The sequence below is a fragment of the Gadus morhua genome, chromosome 1, assembly GCF_902167405.1.
Source record: "Gadus morhua chromosome 1, gadMor3.0, whole genome shotgun sequence".
Lineage (NCBI taxonomy): Eukaryota > Metazoa > Chordata > Actinopteri > Gadiformes > Gadidae > Gadus > Gadus morhua.
The window spans coordinates 10,216,496-10,222,495 of NC_044048.1; positions in this window are offsets into that span (position 1 = coordinate 10,216,496).

Here is a 6,000-nt window from a genome sequence, read left to right on the forward strand (position 1 = left end):
ATGCGAGAATTGTTAGCTTTATCTTAAACACACAGCTCTGTCAACAGTCTGCTGGGTCCACTGGACCAGAAAGGGGTTCAAGGTTCTGCTTCAAATCAATCAATAACTAGCCTCAATCTACACTCCCCACGCCATTCTTCATAAGCCAACGAGGACGGACAGATTCTGGATTGCATTTAACCCACGTGTGTTTTTGATTGTATATAACTATTTGGCACTATTCAGCTGCACAATCAGAACTTTCAGACTTAGCATGAAACGTCCTCGGGAAACAGCAGAAAAGTATCCATTCCTCACTAAACTAAAACAACTATGCAGCTGAGAATTTCCTTAACTGCAAAGCTCATTAACTACGAACTTCTTAACCCATATGGGCCTGTTCACCAATGCTCACACAAATGAGTACAATCTACATGTGTGTGCGGCTGAACCCAAACTAAATACACATTCCTCTGGGTTCAAAGGTTTAATGTATTCTGCTAATACAAATGACTACTAACTTTTGGCTATTTAAAAAAACAAAACACAAGTAAGCATGAAAGCCATGCTAACCGTACACAGAAAAGAGCAAACGTCTACAGTTCATTCCTGCATCTTGTAAAGACAGTTGACATTTCGAGTGCAGTGGATTTCTCAACACTTCCCATAATGAACAGCTAAGCTTAAGATATTGAGCAACCACCTCCTGTTTCAGGGTTACACCCACCCCAAGAATAGAGCATTTTGAACTAATCCAGGGAAATAAACTGCCATTTATCCGTACAGTTTGCAGAACAAGTATGAAAACAGAAGTGTGGATAAGTATTTGTCAAACCTTAGAATTTTTAATTAATCTACAATTCTTATGGTGGTTGAATCACGACCACTGCATTAGCTTGCTTGGTTTATTGTTGGTTGTCTCTTGGAATTAGTCCTGACATGTGGACCACCTCTTGGACTACCAAACGATCTGTGCTGGGGTCCTTCTCCGTTCCTGCTCCTGGATCACACCATGACAGGAGAGTAGGAATTTCCCACACCGGATGACCTCCTCTTTCTGGAAAGTTTAGCCCAACCCTTTGTGGAGGTTTTACCGTCAATGGGCAGTGTCTGTCCGTAAAACATTGCATCACAACCCCCCCCCCACCACCTCTCCCCTCCCCTCTCCCCCCTCCCTTCCCCCTACCCCTCCCCCTCCCCTCCCCCTACCCCTCCCCCTCCCTCCTAGGGTCAGTTGACTTTCAGTAAAAAAATTGCTAGATAAGGGAAGAGACACACATTCTCACGCAACACACACACAGAAACACAGATAATGTTTCATAGTCTGACCTTTTTTTCTCAAATAGTTATATAATAGTGATTGAAGATTTATTACAAATAGCCTTCTGATATGCAACTTGAAGATGTATGCCTGAGTGGCTTGACCAAAACAATACAATATATAGGCCTATGTCCAGTGCAATTCAGTCAATGCATTGACTCCAACATAGCTTTCATTGTTTTTTAATCGCAAGTATGGTCATTATGTCACAATATTCATAACATAATTATATAATAGTGCCCCATCACAACCTGAGCAACAGTGAATGAGCAAACATAATCATAAACACAAATGACCACAGGGCATTCAGTAGCATTCTTGGTAGGCTACTTTGCTTTTTAATCGCAGAATGTTTGTAACAAAGTCACTTTGTTGCAAAACTTCCCGATATCCGTTACATGCCACACACACCACCCGCAAAAGGCGGTTGGTGAAAAGCTTCTGTTTTAAATTTTCCTGAGAAAAAGAAACCTGGAAGGTAATGTATTTTATTACAATTTGTGTTCAAATATAATTGTGCAAACAGCTAATTCTGTTACGCTAATAACACTGAACCCCTGATAATAATAATATTAAACAGCACCCTGCCTGTCTATCATCAACAAACGCAAAGACATATCCGATATCCAATTAACAAAGTCCAAAATGGGGGTTACTTTTGTCACACCTTATTAGTATGGACGTTTATTTTGACCGTTAGTGACGGTAGTTCAGTGGCTTAATTAGTTAATTAAACAATGTGTGTTCTGTAGCTCGAAAAGAGATCCTCCTCATCTCTGCGGGCGGCTGGCGGACAGCAGAAGAAGCGGATTTCCGGAGCATGGGGTGTAACGGGAACCTGGAGCGCGAGCTGTACGGTAAAGACACACACAGGGCATGATGCGGCTTAGAGCGAGCCCAGCATTTCAACATCCATGTTCACTTCTCCTATTTGGCTCGGATGACTACTCAGAGGCATCACTTGACGTGCAGAAGTCACTTGTGGTCACTGTGTTGCGAGCGGAAGAGTCCAGGGCCTGGCGCCACCTTACCCCCCCCCCCCCCCCCCCCCCCCCTCCTCCTCCAACAGGCATTTCTGAGTTGGGGTCACTCTGAATACATGGAATATCTCCATCAAGTTGGTCATGAATAGCCAATGGAAGGGGTGGATTCCTAATAACACCGTTGATAACACTTCATTCCGGGTGGCTTTGGTGATCATGTGTGTGGGCTACACTTTTAGGGATGTGCTGTTCGCCGTAACAGAAAACTTCTCTGTTTGGGGTTTGGTGTTCTTGAATTTGGGTTTGTTGATATTGTGTCATTTATTTCTCGAACTAGTTCCGAGCTGGTTTGATGATGCTTCGTTCTTACACCTGATTCCTCCCGATGCGTGAAGAAATATTTTGTTTTGGGGTTTACTCACACTAGGCCATCTGGCCGTGGCCGTTTTCACACCTAACTCAAATCTGCCAGTGTGAGTGTGGCCAGTCTGGCCAGGCCAGGCTAACTTGGCCACTTGGGAGAGGTGTGCTGCTACGGTACGGGCCGCCGCCACGGTACAGATGCTAATGACCCGACACGCGCACACGCACGGCGACGCAACCTGAGCTGGATGACGTATAGTCCATGCGACGAGCATGGACATAATAAAGGCGACGAGCCTTCTTTCCCATTAAACGGTAAACATGGCGTCATGCGGTTCAACTGTTTGTTTACGTTGGTCTCATAGAGAAGTGAGAGTGGGCTCTATCTGAGAACGGCTCCAAATAAGCAAATAAGCAAAGTGCGAACTGTGTTCTCTGTGTTGTTGTCCATTGTTGTTAAAACTCTTACTGGCGGCAGATTTTATTATGGTCCATGCAGCGGACGCTTGGTGATGACGTGTTACGACGTGATGACGTATGTACAAGAGCCTACCGTGGCCAGGCCACAGTTGCGACGGCCAACGGCCACAGCCAGACGGCCTAGTGTGAATGCAGGCCAGAGAACAATGGGGCCAGTTGAGCAGGGTTTGGTGTGAAAACGGCCAACGGCCAGGGCCAGATGGCCTAGTGTGGTTTGCCTGAAGAGTCCAGGCATCGACTGCCAACAATACAACCTGATCCAGGCCAACATTAGATCAGGGGCTTCATCAAATGTGTCCAACATCTCTTTTTCTGTCCCAGCTATATCTCAAGATTGGGCACCCAATAATTTAGGGTCCAATCTGAGTTCTGAGTCAAGAACTCAGAACTCAGAAAGTTTAACTTTTTAGTGCTTAACAAAAAAAAACATTATGAAACTCCCCAATATTGGAAGTTGACTAGGATCTTTATTAGAACACATATTTCTAGGGGCCCTAGACTGGCCCCTGCAGACCTGAAAGGGAGTCTCACCCGCTTGGAATCTATTACCAATTCTTACTTTGGGCATTAGTTGAAATACAGTAACATCAAACAATAGGGACAATATTCTCCTGGCCACCAGTAGTCGGTGTAATGGCCGATAATGTGAACACATACATGGCTTCCTTCCCATGGTGGGTGAACTTCAACAGACCTGGGTGAAATTATTAAGCATTAAGCAATGTTTTCAATTCTGTGAAACTATAAAAATGACAAAAAGGTGCAAAACATGTTTGTAAGCTTCATATAAAAAGGTTTTGGCCCCTCAAAACACTGTGCACTCTTTAAATCATTCCTCTACAGTACGCTATATAAATGGTAGATCATGAATTGGGATTTCACAGGCAAGACAAGGCAAAGTGAAGCGCAGGGCAAGGCTACAGATTACGAAATTGCCAACAGGGTGTGTTTGGTGTGGCTGCAGACATACCACCCACCACAGTTCATATGTGACTATATCACGTTCATTGCCTCACCTTTCACCCACAACCTCACATTTGTCCTCTGATCTACGTAAGTCGTCAAGTATGTTTTAAGGGCCTGTTGGTTGTGTCATATGATATCCAATGCACATCGTGTATCTTTCCTACCACAGCCCATACAAAACAAAACAACGTTGTTTATTTAGTGATTGACAAACGTGCGTCCGTATACGTCAGCAGTCATGCGAGTGCACCTCTGGAGGAAGGAAGCGGGTTCGATGTGCAGGGTGCTGCAGGGGAAGCACCTCATGCATGACGTGACGTAGAGGCTATAGGTGCTCATGGACGAGGCAATATCACATCACGTAAACAATGCCTCTGGTCACCGCCCCTCAAAGCAGCCTGCATCATTCATGACCCTGCCCTAGCCATGGAAACACGCATCGACGTTGAGCGAGAACAACAACAATCAAAGCAGATGAAAAAGTTTGAAACGTTTCGTGTTGCAGCATCACGGATTCTCTCTACGTCAGCTGTGCAACGAGGGTGATCGTTTATTGATAATTGGTATAGTCCAAGACACATTTTCATTATAGTTAATATATATTTAAAGAAGAAAAACCTTGTGTGTTAAAAAAGGAAGGGGAAGAAAATACAGTAAGCAAAAAGTAAAAGAAAACGTGAGATACCTAAACATGACAATGCACATTTGTTGAGACTATTGAGTCAGAACTCCAATAGGTACAAGCATGCTTTGAAGAAGTACACACCCCAGAATCTGGTTTCACATTTAGGAATTTCCTGATCCCTACTTCCTTCCTTGTATGAGTTATCATTCTTACAGTTGGAGGCCGAGACCATCCCCCATTCGAACCCCAGGCTGGCGTGAGGTAGGGAAGTTCCGCGTACAGAGCTCAACTAACGAGCAGGCAGAGCAGAATGACCATTTGGATAGATCTCCTATTGTCGAGTCAGGGGATCACAGTGAGACCTTAAGCAGTCTTCATTTAGGCATTATATATATATATATATATATATATATATATATATATATATATATATATATATATATATATATATATATATATATATATATATATATATATATCAGGTAACCTATAGGCTTACACAGGCGGCTATATCGTATCGCTAACTGTTGATCGTCCTGATTGCTTTCACTTTCCATTACGCAGGTCGCAGGTCAATTCAAACATTGCACTGTTTAATATCATGCCTGCATCATGATCCCCCTGAACACGCTGATCCCTGAGCGGCTCCGGTGCAGCATGTACTGTCTCGTCCGCTCCGTGACGTCAGGCGGTGAAGGGAGTGCCGTAACGCGCCGTCCAGGTTGCATTCCAGTGCGCTGCGTACCACCGCCTCCTCCTCCTACTCCCCGTCTCCCAAACAGGAAGTCCCTGTCAAATCCACTGACGACTAGATCACTTTGTACACGGAGTAGAAGGCCCACGCTCAAGCAAAGGGGGGTTATAAATAAAAGCATGTTTTCTCGATATATTTCTTACACAGATGCTAGGGTAGTAAAAAGTAAACAAGATTACGAGGACTGGGTTGTGACTGAGGATGGAAGACCACCACGAACGATAGCAGTGTCTATATTATCATGTATCTGCGATCCTTAGGCCCTCGCAGGAGACACGTTAATGCCAGATGATGCCCTTGAGGGTTTAACTTCAATGACGGTGTATGCATACAGTACAAAAACAGGAAAGTGTGGGCTGCAAATAAGGTCTTGGTTTTAGTCATCAATCAATAGAAAGCTACCAATGCGTTTCAGTAACGCTACCACAGCGCCATCTTGTGGTAAACGTCGGTGTTACCGTTGGTCAAAATTCATTTGCATAGCCAGCGTACAGAATAATCAGACGTCACTACAGAAAATCACAAGGAA